This window comes from Lutra lutra, chromosome 17 (assembly GCF_902655055.1).
Source record: "Lutra lutra chromosome 17, mLutLut1.2, whole genome shotgun sequence".
In the NCBI taxonomy this organism is placed as follows: Eukaryota; Metazoa; Chordata; class Mammalia; order Carnivora; family Mustelidae; genus Lutra; species Lutra lutra.
In genome coordinates this window covers 49,559,167-49,574,725 of record NC_062294.1, presented here as the reverse complement: position 1 = coordinate 49,574,725, position 15,559 = coordinate 49,559,167, and the positions used below count along the sequence as shown (strand labels likewise).

The following is a 15,559-nucleotide window of genomic DNA, read 5'->3' as shown; positions in this document are numbered from 1 at the left end:
GGCTCTCTCCCACATGACTCCCCAGGCTTTGGTGCTCTCACGGCATGAGGTCTGTGGAACGCCATCCTGCCCTAAACCAGGCCACTCTGGGCTCACTGGTTTGGAGCATGAGGCTGGCTCAGAGGGGACCTGGCTGGTGTTTAAGGCCCAGAGAGGCCTACCAAGCCACAGTTGCCCTGTGGACGTGGTCAGGCAGACTTTGTGTCAGTCACACAACCTGTCCTTGCAGGGACAGCTGCCTTGGCCTTGACGCCGGTCAAAGTACGGAATGCCTGCTTCCATGGCCTCCCTCCCAATGGCATCCGGGAACCCCAATGGGACCATCCACATGACCTCCACTTCCCACCGGCCTCCACAAAGGTTCCGGCGGGGGACAGCAGTCTGTCCACAGCCCCTGTCACAGTGACGGGCTGAGGCTGCCCTCATGGAACCAGCCACAGCCAGTCACGGGGCCACCCTGGAGCTGTCAAGAAAGAAGAGCTCTCCTCTGCAGGGGTGGGGCCGAGGTCACCTCTCATTTCTGGAGCTGCTGGTGGCCGTCCTGGTGTCCACCCCCCACCAGCCAACCGAGAGAAAAGGTGAGCTCAGACGTTTGAGACCCTGGACCCAGCCAGGCCTGAAGCCTGACTATTGAGGATTCCTCAGGTCCATATCCCACAAATCCTCTCCTTCTCCTTCAGCCCCGGAGTTCAGCTTCTACCGGGAGGAGCCCAGCCAAGGTGCCATCTTACCCCGAATTCAGCAAACACCTCCCGAGGCCCACCACACACCAAGCTGTGTGCTGCACTGGAAGACAGGGACGGCTCTGACCTGGCCCCCACCCTCTGGGGACTCTTGCTGCGGGGTAGAGGCAGGTACGCCCCAGGAGGGCAATGCAAAGGCCCTACACTAAGCTAAGATGAGACAGTCCGGAGGGAGCCAGCATTCACAGGCCCCCTTTAAGCCTCGTCCATGGCCCTTTCTTTCCTCCTGGACACTGTGCTCCAGCCACACCCCCAACTCTTTCTCTCCCAGAAGACCCAGTGCTTCCACACACCTCATATCCTCCCTCCCCTCCCTCAGGTCAACTCTCAGCACAGATGTTCCCTCCTCCAGGAAGCCCTCCTTGACCCGCGGGCTGGGTCAGGCTCCCTTCTCTAGGCTTCCCCATCTCAGCCCTGCCTGTTCTAAGCTGTCACTGTCTGGAGACAGGCCTGTCTCCCTCCACTGGACTGAAAGCCCTGGGAAGACAGGCCAGGGGTGTGGTCCAGACCGTTTCCCAACACTGCCCAGCATGGAGGCCAGGCACAGAGAAGGCACCAAGAAGGTGGGGGAGGGCAGTGACAGATACATGGAGAGGCTCACATCTGGCTGCTGTGCTGGGCCTCGGAGTACACAGGGTGCTCTGAGCAGGAGCGGCCCACCTGTCCCATGGGGAGAGACTACTGTGGAGGCCTGGACTACGGCCTCCTGAACCAGGAAGCCTGGAGGGGGGTGAGGGGTGCCAGGGCCAAAGCCCTGCCAGCAACCACTCATTTTGTGACAGCATGCTCCTTGCCCAGAACAGCGGGAACTGCCCTTCGGTTCAGCCGCTCCCCTGCCAGGCGCTCCACCAGACACCAGGTGAGGAGCTGTTCATCCTCGTGATGACCCTGCAGAGCGGAGAGCTCAGCACGCTGCCTGCCACACAGAGCAGGAGCCCTCTCGGGACACTAAATGCTCTCCTAACATCACAAAGTGGGGAGGAGGCAGAGGAACAGTCAAAGGCAGGCAGGAGTGTCGTCCCCCACCATCTGACCCTGGTGCCCTGAGGTCCTCAGGCCCTCAGCTACAAGCTAGACCAATGGCTTTGGGGGCCTAGAAATGCAGCCTTCTCTAATATGAGGTCAGGGAGGCTGCCAGGAAGATTCATCTGTCCCTCTAGGGTTGCCGGGATCTGAAGAGCCAGTCCTGTCCCTTAGCAGACAGCCACCCTCCGGAGCCCCCTGTGGTGCCTGCTGAGACCCGAGGGGCTGCAGTGGCAGCATGAGACACACAGGTGTGAGGCCAGCCTGGGGTGCTCTCATCCCGGGAGAGCCCTCTCCCCTCCAACTCCTGCCCCAATAAGTAGCCACCGATCCCCCGGCCCTATCCCAGAGCCTTCCTGCATGGTCAGGGAGACAGAGCCAACAGCAATCACAGAGAAGCCTCACAGGCCATAACAGAGGGTAGGGAGGAAACATGGAGGCAGGGAGGATGGGCAGACAGGGATCTGCCGGAAGGGAATACCTAGGAAAGTCTCAGAAAGGGCTTGAAGAGTGAGACAGCAGGGAGAAAAGCATCCTGGGCAGAGGGAATTTCAAGAACAGGTCCAGGCATAAAGACTGCACAATGCACCTGGGCAGTGAGCCACATGATCAGGAGGGCCTAGGGTGTGTGAGAGGAGGTGGGGGGCACCCATGGAGGGGCTTGGTCACCAAGCATGGAATAAAGGTGTCATCCTAGAGCTGTGGGTGGCAAAGTCTACACACAGAAGAAGAAGGAGAGCAGAACTGGCCCAGTAGTGAAGGCCCCTACTCAATCTTTGTCAGTGACAGAGCCATCTGTTCATAAGGCCTCAGGGCCTTTGCACCTGCTGCCCCTGTGCCTAGAGTGCTCTTCCACCTTCTGTCTCCATGGCTCTGTCCCTTCCTCCCTGCCTGCTTGAGGGTCTCTGCTCCAACATCACCTCCTCAGAGGCCTTTCCTGACCACCCTAGATAAACAGTCCCCTTTGCCACTGTCCATCCCTGTATCCTGCTGTTTTCTGTGTGGCACTTCTCACGACCTAACAAAGCTTTATACTCTATTTGTTTGCTTACAAGACAATAAGGATTTTACTGCTCCTGCTCCCTGAAGTTCCCCAGGAGGGTACACATGGGGCACACTGTGGGTGCACAATAAGCATATGGTGCTGGAACAAATGAACAGAGATAGGCCAAAAGGTGGGTTTCTAGAGTCAAAAGAACAGGAGTCTGAGTCCCCAGTTCCACTCAGGCCAGCTGGGTGGACTCAGGGAAGGTTCCCTCTCTCTCGGGGACCACACGGAGGTGGTGAGGACACAGCTGTGATGAGCTCATGGATGGGCACATGCTTAGCCCCAAGCTGACCAGGGCAAATGCCCTCCAAGCGCTTTCATCAGGCACCTCGTTCCTTCCTGCACTCCTGAAATGCCACACACACCCCTCCCACAGCCTGGGCTGCCCCAAAGGTGGGGCAGGGGGGCCACAGGGGGCAGAGCAACGCAAAGGCTCCTGGAGCCCAACACAGGGAGGAGGCGGCACCCGAGCCCCCCACCCCCTCCCTCTGCCATGTGGCCTCTGTCCCCTCGGAGCCAGGCATCTCACAGTGCCCAGGGGCACACAGAGCTGCCCGGCTCCCACCTCCAACCCCCTCCCCATGCCCCTCTGGGTGCACGGGCAGTCTGGGGAACCTCTCTGGGGCTCCGAGGAGCCAGCATCTTGCCCCTACTCCCAGACTGATTCACAAGCCTGACTCGTTCATGCCTCCCAATAGCCCCGGGAAGCTTTCCAGAAGAGGTCTGGAGGTGGGAAGTGACTCGCCCAAGGATGCTTTTCCAGCTGAAAGCAGAGGGAGGCTCTGGCCTTCATCTGCCGGTCCCCACGCCTGCCTTCCTGACCGCTGGGCTGGCTGGGCTGTGGGCTCTGACCTACGTCTCCATGCCAGCTGCCCGCACCACCTCATGCAAGCTGTTCCCCAGAGCAGAACACTGAGTTTCAAAACTCTTCAACACTCCGTGATCTCAGAATAAGGGAAGATACAAATGAAACAAAAGTAAGCCAACACCATTTCTTACCTACCAGACAGACCAACATCGCCACGCCGGACAGCGCATACTGGTGATGCTGGGAGGCAGGCATGTCCTCAGGCGGCTGCAGAATATGCAGCCTGGTGGCAGCCCTTCTGCACGCGGCCTGCCAATACCAGTCAGAATTCCAAAATCCAAACACATGTACCCTGTGACCCCACCGTTCCACCCCTCGAGACGCAGTCTCCAGAAACCCTTGCAAAGGTGCAAAGGTGCAAAGTCATACACCTCTCAGGGGCAGTTGGTGCCTGCAGAACGGGACCGACAGCACCAGCCGTCAACAGGGGAGCAGCGCACAAAGGCCCAGGCCACTCGGTCACCGGAACGCTCTGAGGCCAGAGAGAATGAGGACACTTGCTCTGAGCCAACAGGGAACAATGGCCAAGATACACTCAATGAAAAAAAGCTAAGTGCAGAAGAGTGTGCTTGTGAATGCTACCTTTTATGAAAAGAGAAAATAAAACTCTGTGTGCACTGTAAGAAAACTAACCAGGCCGGCTCAGTCGGTGCAGCGTGAGACTCTTGATCTCAGGGGTAGTGAGTTAAAGCCCCATGTTGGGTGCAGTGATTACTTTAAAACAAACAAACAAATAAACAAACAGCCTAACACAAAAATGGAGCAGCAAGTAAAGCGGCTCGGGAATCCGGGAATGAAGGCGCCCTGCCCCTTCACTGGGCCCCCTGGCCGCCCACAAAGCCACAGCAGAAAGTCAAGTGTGCCCTTGCCCTCGTCAGTTACAACCCCTGACGGCCTGGGCTCTGAAGCCACTGTCCCTGGAGGACGACCCCCTATCCTGCCAGCTGGGGAGCTCCTTCCAGGACATGGCATAGGTCAGCATACTGGAAGGGACTCCGGGGGAAAGCGCTGGGTGCCAAGAGGCCTGGACACACAGTGGCCTGGGGACACAGCCCAGACAGAGGGAAGGGGAGCAGCTGCTTCCGCTAGTGGGTAGAGGGCCGGGGCGGGGGGCACTTCTGGCAGCTCTTCGGAAAAACCTCTGCCTGTGACTCCCCAAGGCAATCGAAGGCACAGTGGTCATGAGCGAGTCTTCCCAGTGAACAATCATTCAAGATTCCTCCATCCCCATCAGCCTTTCAGTAACCCAGAGGGACCAGGGGAGCGAGCAGGTCATGCTGCAGCCACCAGAAGGGCACCTTCTCTAGCAGAGCACGCCCTTCCCACTGATTCGCGCTCCCCGAGTCCAGCGACCTCGCCAGAATGCATGCTGAATGCCATGGCTCGCTCTGAGGGCAGAGCAAAGTCTCCCCTTCTCCCCAGGGACCCACAGGACAAAGGGGAGCGTACCGCAACTGCACTGGACAGGAGACAGCCTCAGCTTGTGGGTGATTTGTGCTCTTCCCTAGCCCCTCCTGGGAGGCAAGTGGCTCTTCTCCAGGCTGCCTGTGCCTGTGGCAGGCCAGCTGCAGGGGGCAGGCTGGGCGGGGCTGGCACAGCAGCGAGGAAGGGGCAGGGCCCTGGGAAAAGCTGCCCACTCCAGTGAAGGGCACAGATGGCAGGTGTCGAGGGCCTGCCCCACTCCCCTCACCCCCTATCCTGACCTTCCAAGCCACTTGGCCCAACTGAATGAAGATCCTGTTACAGAAACACGTGAGATCAGAGGACGCCAGCAGCCTTCCGAGTCTCCTGGGGCAGAGGAAGGAGGCAGATCACAGGACTCACCTCAGGCCCCCTACAGAGCCTCACACACAGCAGGAGCTTCATAAGGCCAGGGGTGCTCTTGGATGAAGGGGCAGGTCAAGGGCCCAGTCCCTGGGTCCCCAGGGGCACAGGGCACACTGAACACCCATGTCCCAGCTGTATGACAGGCAACTTCTAATTCTAAATTGTTACTACCGACTACAGCCAATACTTATATAGCATTTTACACATCTTACTCCATTTACCGCTCTCAATAACCCTCTGAGGTGGACTACCCCTATTTTTCAAATGGGAAACTGAGGCAGGGGAAGATTAAGAAGCTTGCCCATGGTCACAGAGCCAAGAAAGGGAGGGGGTAGGATTCAAGCCCAACAGTCTGGCTCCACAGCCCTTGCTTTTAATACACTTTGCCACCTTGCTGATCACAAGCACGGTTCAGGGTGCAGATACCCCTCCCCCACCCTTTCCAGAAGAGGAAACTGAGGCTGGGTGGGGGATGGGGGAGAAACACTTGCCACACACACAGCTAGGACAGAGAGGACCATGCAGGAGGGCCTGCTTTCACAGCTCAGTTCATCAGGCGTGGGGTAGGGGTGATGCAGGCCCATGGGACAGGGGTGACATTCAGTGTCCTTAAGCAGGCCAGGTACCTCCCCCATCGGCCTTACTCTCTTCTTCTCTATTCCAGCCCTTGGTTCATTTCTGTCTACAAGCTTCTGTCAGCCTATAAGGGCCCCACTGGCTGCTTGGCTGACTTGTCTCTCTCACCTCCCCTCTGGACAGTGAGCCTGTGAGGCACGGCCAGGTCTGTCTTGACCGCTGCTGTGTCCCCGGCACAGAACTCAGTACTGGCTGGTGACTGTCGGGACCACCGAGAAAATACATCCAATCTCATGGCGAGCAGAGGCTAACGACACCCCCAAAATACAAGTGCCCATAACCGCTGCACTAACCCGCATTCTGCTGGGATATATGTGGGGGTCCTCTGTAGCCTCCGAGAGCCCCCTGCTGGAAGGGGCTCCCCGAGGGGATGTGTGCATCTGAGGACACTGGTGATCTGCCACCTTCTCACCACACGGAACAGTACAGCCTGGTGGCTGAGGGCATGGCCTAGGCACCCTTCTCCTGGACCTTCTCCCTGCCCCCACAAGGAGACATGGGCCCTCTCAGGCCCCACTTGACAGGAAGGATGTGGATTTTTGCTAAGCCCACATGAACCGCCCCGGGGCAGGCACCTGGACTGCTCGGCCCCGTCCTGGCCACCCGGAAGGCCAGGCTTCTTTGGCCCGTAGCCAGATAAAAAGAGAAATAAATCAAAGGGCATGTGGCCCAGGCAGCAGATACCAGTCCTGGTTCTTGCTGGCTTTCAGAACCTCTGGGGCCTGGCAGAGGGCCCCATGTCCTCCCAATGGACACAGCTCCAAGTGAAACAGCCCCAGCTGTCCCAGGAGAGGGCACTAATCTCTTGATGGTTGAGTCTCCTCATCTGGAAAATGGAGCCAATGAGACCGAGACACACACCCAACGAGACCAAGACACACACACTAGAAGAGGCTTCTAGAAGCAACCACTGAGATCACATGCGTAAAACGTCTGGCTACGGGGTTAGTTGCTACTTGGTAAACAGGGGCCGCCGTCATCACTGGGCCAGGGCCTGACACCTCGGCAACAGCTCAGAGCAGGGGCCCCATGAGCAAAGGGCAAACAAAGCCAGCAGCTCCAGCCAAAGGCTCACGGCGCGCCTGCCTCCGCACTCGCTGCCTCCACCTGTCCCCTGCCACCCGGCTGGGAAACATCAGTGACACACGCTCCCACCGGCCCATAGGCAAGTATTTACCCAGGGCTAGGCTCCCCGGGGCACTAAAGTGAAGACTCGGAGACAAGTGAGCACCAACAGAGTGGCTAGAAAGCAGGAACAGGGACGGAGGAGGTGTTGGACCCACTTGGGCTCACTGCCTCCCACTCACGTGTGCCTGTGGTGCTGGGGGTCACACAGCTCTGTTCCTCAGTCTACCTGTCTGTAAAAGGGAGCCGCTGCTTCTGATCTCACAGCTTTTCATGAGGAGGCAGGTGCGCCTGGAGGGCAGCACAGGGCCGGAGAAGCCAGGCCCCCAGGGCGGGCCCCCAGGTGAGCTGGACTTACCCTCTGCGTCTCAGGGTCCTCCCTCATCTGTGAAATGGGACCACAGTTCTATCTCCCTCATAGGATATGGGAAGGAGAGAATGAGCCATAGCACGGAGAGCGCTCAGCACCCCGCAGGTCCCCCCCAACCCCAGGGCGCTCTGCAGACACCACAAACACCACGAACACCAAGTACAACCAGCTATCCCACTTCTGCGTCTGTACCCTCCAAATTCCTGCTCACAACCCAGGTGTCAGGTACCAGAAAGTCCACAGCTGCATCGGTTTGTAATACGGAAAAGCAGAATCAGCACAATGGACAATCTGAGGGATGGTCAGATGGTGGAAGATTCTAGAGCACCTACATGGATGAAACTGGGAAACTCGGAAACCTGATCTTGAGAGGAAAAGCAAGACCCAGGAGTCCACTCACTATGCAACACCATTTTTATAAAACTTGAAAACAAGCAAAATGAAACACCGTAATTTTCAGTGTGTCACACACACACAGAGTAAAACTTAAAAAAGGGAAGCCCAGCTGGCTCAGTCAGAGGAGCACGTAACTCTTGATCTTGGGGTTGTGAGCTTGAGCCCCACATTGGGTGTGGAGCTTATTTAAAAATAGAATCCTAAACAAAACAAAACAACAACAACAAAAAACCAAACCCCACAAGACATGCCAGTCATAACCTTCAGCCATTCCGGACAGTCATCTCGGAGCTCCGTGCCCCCCGGCCCAGCCAGGAGAGGAGAGTCAACGGCAATGTTCTCATCCCTAAACTGGAAGGTAGCCTAAAGGTCCTCGTTACATTACCGTTTAATACTTACGTGTATATTACACACATAGTTCATATGCCTGGAAAAGAATTTAATAACACTAATTTAAGAAGCAGAAGGAGGGGGAAGAACGCGGCAGCAGAGGGAATAGCGCTCGCAGAAACTCTGCGGGGACAAGAGCCGATGGTGCCTCTGAGGAACTGAAGGTCACTGTGAGGGTCACATGAAGCAAACGGGCAAGGAACCCAGCACAGGGCTGGGGGCCCAACGTGCCTGAGAAAGGTCGCAAGTCACCCAGTGGCTCAAGGCTTCTCGTCACGGCCACCCACTGAAATCCCAGGTAGGCTATGGGCCAAGCTCGGTGAAGGGGGCCTCTGAGAAAGTGGGTGCCCATCAGTGGACGACCAGCGCTGCCAGAACCAAGCAGGCTATTTTAGGCTGCCAGCCTCAGGCTTCCGGTCGGGGGCACCAGATGGCCAGCTGGATGCGGAGGCACTGAGGGAGTCTGAGTTTAGAATTAAAATCAAGTTACTGTGAGCGGTTTACTGGTCCAGCAAAGGCTCCAGGGATGGAAACTAGGTGCCCGGAACTTCTCGTTGCCCAACCTGAGTTTCTCTTATCTAGAGAAGGTGAGCATCACCGCTTACCTTCATGAGGTCTATCTGGTAACTAAAGGATATACTTATTCCTCAATTTTCTACCAAATGACGTAGGCTGGGCAGACGAAGGAGAACAAAACATTCCGATCCCTGCCCCCAGGGAGTAACCGCTAGGAAGATAGACAAATACACATACAATTAAAAACAGCAACTTAGGGGTGTCTGGGTGGCTCAGTAGGCTAAGCCTCTGCCTTCAGCTCAGGTCATGATCTCAGGACCCTGGGATCGAGCCCCACATCAGGCTCTCTGCTCAGCGGGGAGCCTGCTTCCCTCTCTCTGCCTGCCCCTCTGCCTACTTGTGATCTCTCTCTCTGTCAAATAAATAAATAAAATCTTTAAAAAAAAAAACAAACAGCAACTTATTAGAAAAAAACACTCTTGCAGGAAAAATAGGGGCATGCACACTTAGACCGAAGGAGGAGCTAGGACAAACCTGTAAGAGAAAAGAACGTATCAGCTGAAATCTAAAAGATGAGCAAGAGAGGGAGATTCATTCCTTCAAATACTTCTCTAGTGCCTATTCTGGGCCAGGCCCTGTTCTAGATGCCAGGTCTGCCCGAGTGAACGCAACCGTCACACATCCCCTCCCAAGCCGCTTATATCGGGGCATGGCAGGGAGCGGGGGTGTGGGGGGTGTGCAGAAGACAAGGAGCAGATGTAAACGAACAGCATGCCAAAGTTGGAGAAACCCTCCCAAGGCAGAGGAGAGAGGCAGTGCAGAGGCCTAGCATGTGGAGCAAAAGCAAGGGACTGGGGTGAGGGGGATGGCGTGAGACGAGGCAGGAGCTGTGAGCGGGAACCACATGCCATGGGGCCAGGAAATGGTATTCCACAGGGATCGGGGAGCTGCTCAGGGGTGATGGCATATGATAAAAAGGCCCCGCACCTGTGCGGTGCTGACAACACAGCAGCCCTGGCTGCAGGAGGAGCTGGACTCTCAGCTTCTGGGACTTGCTGAGCCGAGCCCCTGCCACTGTGGCAGACTGGATGTGTCCAGGGACCAAGATAGGGCTGTTCTGACTTCCGTCACCTTCTGCAAAGGCGCACGGCCCCGGGAAGCGACTGATGGCTCCAGGTCACAAAATGAAGGTCCCCACCAGCTTCACCAGATCCATCAGCCTGGTGCTCAGCAAACAGTGGTGGTGGTTGTGTTTACAGGGACCCTCTTTATAGTGGCCCCGGGCTGGTTGCCACGAAAGCACCCTCCTCTCACGCTGCACAGCCCCAAGGACTCAGACTGATACCCCCTGGTCCACTCGCAGACCTGGCGGCCAGAGCTCCTCCTCTCAGAGGCGCTCCAGCTGGGATGGATGCCCTGCATGCAGACCCAGTGAAAGAGCAAGGGAGACAAGGATTCTTTTTAAGAAGGAAAGAGGGGCTCCTGGCTGGCAGTGGGTTGAGCATGCGACTCTTGATCTCCGGGTTATGAGTTCAAGCCCCACGTTGGGTGTAGAGATGACTTAAAACTTAAAATCTCTTAAAAAAAAAAAAAAAAAAGAAAAAGAAAAAAGAGACAGCACCTGGATGGCTCAGAGGTTGGGCCTCTGCCTTTGGCTCGGTCATGATCTCAGGGTGCTGGGATCTACGCCCACATCGGGCTCTCTGCTCAGCGGGGAGCCTGCTTCCCCCTCTCTCTGCCTGCCTCTCTGCCTACTTGTGACCTCTCTCTGTCAAATAAATAAATAAATCTTTAAAAAAAGAGAGAGCGAGAGAGAAGGAAAGAGGTGTCCTGCTCTGCTCCCTACCCTTTCCTTCAAGGCCGATGACACATGAGGAAAAATACACACCAGTGAGATAAAATTCCAAAGAGCCAATGACTTTCAACAGGGAAGGAGTCCTTACAAAAGGTTCCAAAACAAAAATGGGCAAAGAGCATGAAGAAGGAACTCCCAAAGAATGTAACAAGGTAACAATAAATAGGTTTAACTACCAAAGGGATGCCCATTAAAACAAGATACCACTGGGGCGCCTGGCTCGGCTGGGCGCCCTGACTCTCGATTTTGGCTCAGGTTGTGAGATCAAACCCTGTGGCAGGTTCCACACACAGGCTGGAGCTTGCTTAAGATTCTCTCTCTCTCTGCCCCCACCCCCCCCCACTCTCGATCTCTCAACCCCCCCCCCCAAAAACAAACAAAAAAAAAGGGTGCCTGGGCGGTTCAGTCGTTGGGCGTCTGCCTTCAGCTCCGGTCATGATTCCGGGGTCCTGGGATCGAGCCCTGCATTGGGCTCCCTGATCAGCAGGAAGCCTGCTTCTCCCTCTCCCACTCCCCCTGCCTGTGTTCCCTCTCTCACCGTCTCCCTCTGTGTCAAATAAATAAATAAAATCTTAAAAAAAAAAAAAAAGACACCATCTTGGCATCAAAATACCCCAATGCAAATATTATTCATTCATTCATCCAAAAAAGAAAATCAAGAGGATAAAACCAAGTTCTGTCACTCGGGATGAGGCACACATGGTACGTCATCGAAGGCTGCAACTGCTCCTACCCTCTGACCTGGTAAAACCACCTTCTAAGAATTTCTTCTGAGAAAGCTCCCCAGAGCGAACATGAAGATTTACGGACGAGGATGAACATCACTGCATTATTTATGCTACTGAAAATGGGAAAGGACCCAAGTGCTCAGCAATGTGGAAAGGGCCACAAGTAATTACAATGGCCCAATGATGTATTTTAATCCTGCTTTTTAAAAAATGAGAAAATGAAGTGAAAACGAGCTATTCAAACGGATACAGAGTATCCTCCCAGTTTTATTTTTATCTATCCGTGGCAGTGCATCCAGCCACGGAAAAGAGATGGAAAGGAAACGTTCTGGCATTTAATGCTGAAAACATTCCAGGTGGTGCAAATCATTTCCCCAATAGGACTCTTGCATCTAGAATATATATGGAACTCTTACAACTCAGTAATAAAAAGACAAACAATCCAATTTTAAAATGGGCAAGGGATCCGAACAGACATCTCTCCAAAGGAGATACGCAAGTGCCTGATAAGCCCGTGAGAAGACGTTAGACATCATGAGCCATCAAGGGAAATGCAAATCAAAACCACAGTGAGATGCCACTTCATACCCTCTGCAGGGGAGGGGCCAGAAGCAAGGGGACAGATGCCGGGGCGCCTGGATGGCTCAGTCACTGGAGCAGGAGACTCCTGATCACTCCTGAACTCAGGGCTGGAGTCTGAGCCCCATGTTGGGAGTAGAAGAAAAGCAGCAGCAGACATTAACCAGGATGTGGAGAAATCGGAAACTTCACACGCCGTGGAGGGGACAGCAAGTGTGGCAGTGGCTCTAATGGTTAAACAGAGCTGCTGTGTGACCCGGCGATTTCATTCCTGGAGAAAAGGAAACGCACATGCACACAAAAACTTGTCCCTTAGCATTAACTGCATTACTGTTCATCACAGCCAGGAAGTGGAAACGCCCCAAATGTGCACCGACAGATGAAGAGAAACTGAATGGAACGCAGCCACACAGCGGACCGTTCTTCCGTGGTGGGGGACGAGGTTCTGACAGGCCACAATGCGGGTGAGCTCCGAAAACATCAGGCGAAATGAAAAGAGCCAGACACAAAAGGCTGCGGAGTGCGTGATGCCATTTGTGTGAAATGTCCGGAATCTAAACAGACAACAGATCGGCTGTCGCCTGAGTCGGAGAAGGTGGCGGCTAAGGGGTGCAGGGTTTCTATGGCGGGGTGGGGGGGCAGGGGGAATGAAATGTTCTAAAATCGACTGTGATGATAGATGTACAACTCTGTGAAGCACTGAAAGCCTTTAAATGGGTGAAATATGTGTGAATTACAGCTCAATCGAGTCCTTAAAAAATTCCGGATGGTGAAATTAACAAGTAATTTTTTATTTTCTTCATTAGACTTCCCAAGTTCGTTTTGTTTTTTACGATATACATACCTCACCTTTAAAGGCAGGGGATCAAGGGAACAACCCTCTCCTTAGTGACAACGGTCATCAGCTGCCAGGGTGACCGCACAGCCCTCTCCCTGACTCCCCCAACCAGTTCCACAACAGAAAAGGAGAGAACCAAGACCCTGGCAGCCAACCAGCTCATGGGGCTCCATTTGCCCAGAGCACAAGTCCTTTCTCTAAATACCAACTTCACACCGCCAGTTGGCGGGATCCAGGCACACAAGGCAGGTCTCCCTGAGTGCCCCCAGGATGAGCCACTCTGCCCCTCGAAGCTACAGAGGTGGCGGAGGAGAGCAGCAGGAACCTGTCCTGAGCTCCAACCACTTCCCTCCGGCTTGTTGCCTGATCTATAAAGCAAGGAGGTCACCCCCACACACACACCCCCGACGATCTGTACTCGGGGGATGGGGAAGGGGCCTGCGCTAGCCCTGGATTCTGTCTGGGTGGTTAGTGAGCACAGGCGTTTGGACCCAACTACTGGCGGTAGCGCGGTACGTCAGGCGCCTGCCTTCAGATGCCTGTTCCACAGACAGTCAGGCTGCTGTCAGACCTGGCAGCTCTAAGCAGGGCTCCACAAGGGCATCCTGTTGGGGTCCTGCCCATACTTTCTGCCCCACCCCCAACTCCATCCTAATGCTCTGACATTCCCTGAGCATCCGCTCTGTACCTGAGACACAGCAGTGACTGAGAAAGCCTTGGCCCCGCCCCAGCTCACAGTCCACCGGGGAAGACAGACCATCACCAGACAGGGAGGACCCAGAGCCGGCAGGGCCAGGATGGGGAGCCCAGAAGAACACAGCACTGCAGATCTTGAGGGCTGAGCCCAGGCCCAGCAAGGAAGGAGGCTCCCCAAGGGAACACAGCACTTCCTGGTATTTTGATCAAAGTGGGGAGAGCTGGATCAGGAAGCAAGGACCCCACCCAGGGAAGAAGGGAGTTACAGAACAAAGAGTAAGATGGAGGCCTGAGCTGGGTTGCTGCCTGCCACTGACATCCTCACCTTCCTCCTGTGACACCTTGTTGTTGGAGGGACAGGCAACAGGGTCGCCTGCCACACAGGTGGAAAGGCAGACCAGTTACCAGAACCTGGGCTCTCTTAGCTCCATGCCATGATTTGGTTCCCTCAGTGCTGGGGGTGATCTATGTAGAGAGATGGGGAAACACACACAGTGGGAAAGGACCTCAGACACCATCTGGCTGCACAGAAAGGGCAGTGCCTTGGCCTACAACACACAGCAAGTCAACGGCAAACCCGGCTTCTCCTGCACTCTACCAGGTTAGCTAGCTTTGGAGTCTGCCAAATCTGGCAGGGGGACACAAGACGCACCCACCCCTCTTCATACTTCCTTTCCTGGACCCTGGGCTACAAGAGGGCAGGGCCTGTCTAGTACCCAAGACCCCCACCACATATTGTTTCCTTCTCCACCCGCCAAACAAGCTCTTGCTCAGAGCCAGGCACAGTGCCACATGGTGTGGGCCCCGGGGATAGAGGAGAACCAAACCAACCCTGCCATGCCTCGGTGCTGCTCACAGTCTAGGGGGCAACAGAGATTATCAGCAGGCCTACAGATCAACAGACCACCTGACGGGGGACTCAGACGGCCAGGAACAAAGGACAAACTAGAACCGGGACAGCAAGGCCAACATTCCAGGATAGGAGGTGGGAAGTTCCTCGCACGTTCTGGGAATTGAGAAAAAGCAGCCACTCCTGAACCCACTGATCACAGTCGTGGTCAGTGGGGGTGGCAGGGGCCAGGCTTCCGAAGCCGGTGCAGGGACTCCGGACTGGGGGGTACATGTCAGAAAGCATGACTTGAAGCAAGAGAGGAACCAGGTCAGCCCTCCTGAGTGTGCAGGGGGAGCGTGAGAGAGCAGGGGCAGCAGTCAGAACCCCTCTACCTGGCGCCCCACAGGCACGGTGTGTGTGCCCGTGAGGAATGAGCACACGAGTGGGTGAACAAATGATCCCTCCACAGGCATCTTCCTCCCCTAACGCTCTTCAGGGCCCCTGCCTCTCTGAGGCCCCAGTGACTGGGTTTCAAGGGCTTTGAGGCACCCATACTGGGGGCACTTGTTAGCAGATCCACTTTGCCTGGGTCCCTAAGATGCCCTGGTGTGTGCAGGGGTGTGCCTCCTCTGAGGAGCCACATGGACAAGATGTGGTTCCCCGTGGAGCATCTGAGTCCGGGGGCTGGGGGGGAGAGGGACCCGAACAAGTAACAACAGCCTAAGGCATTACAGGAACCTGGACGAGCGCAACAGCGTTCTGTCTGGGGACCAAGGAGAACCATGCCAAGGAGGTGACATCTGAGCCAGCCGGGGAGTCAGTCAGGAACGGCAGGGGGCTGGCTAGGGGCACACCAAGCAAAGGAACTCGGTGTCCCTGGGTCGGGAGGGAGGGCACCCCAGCAGGCTCAGAGGTGTGGACTCCATCCTCCGGTTATGAAGCGGCCCTCAGAGGCTTTCTGGGAACACAGCAGAGGATGAGGATGATTTCTGGTTTGAACATGGCTCCCCCTTCTCCACCCCATGACTTGGCTTTTGCCTTCCAGCTGTTTCAAAGATAATATGAGTAGATGCGTGGGAAGAGCTGAGA

The 15,559-nt window shown here is 55.5% G+C and overlaps 1 protein-coding gene across 2 annotated transcripts in view; it reads right to left on the bottom strand.

Moving 5' to 3' along the window:
* PPP1R37 (protein phosphatase 1 regulatory subunit 37) overlaps positions 1 to 15,559 on the bottom strand; it is a 39,151-nt gene that overhangs the window by 14,177 nt on the left and 9,415 nt on the right. The window lies entirely within an intron of this gene.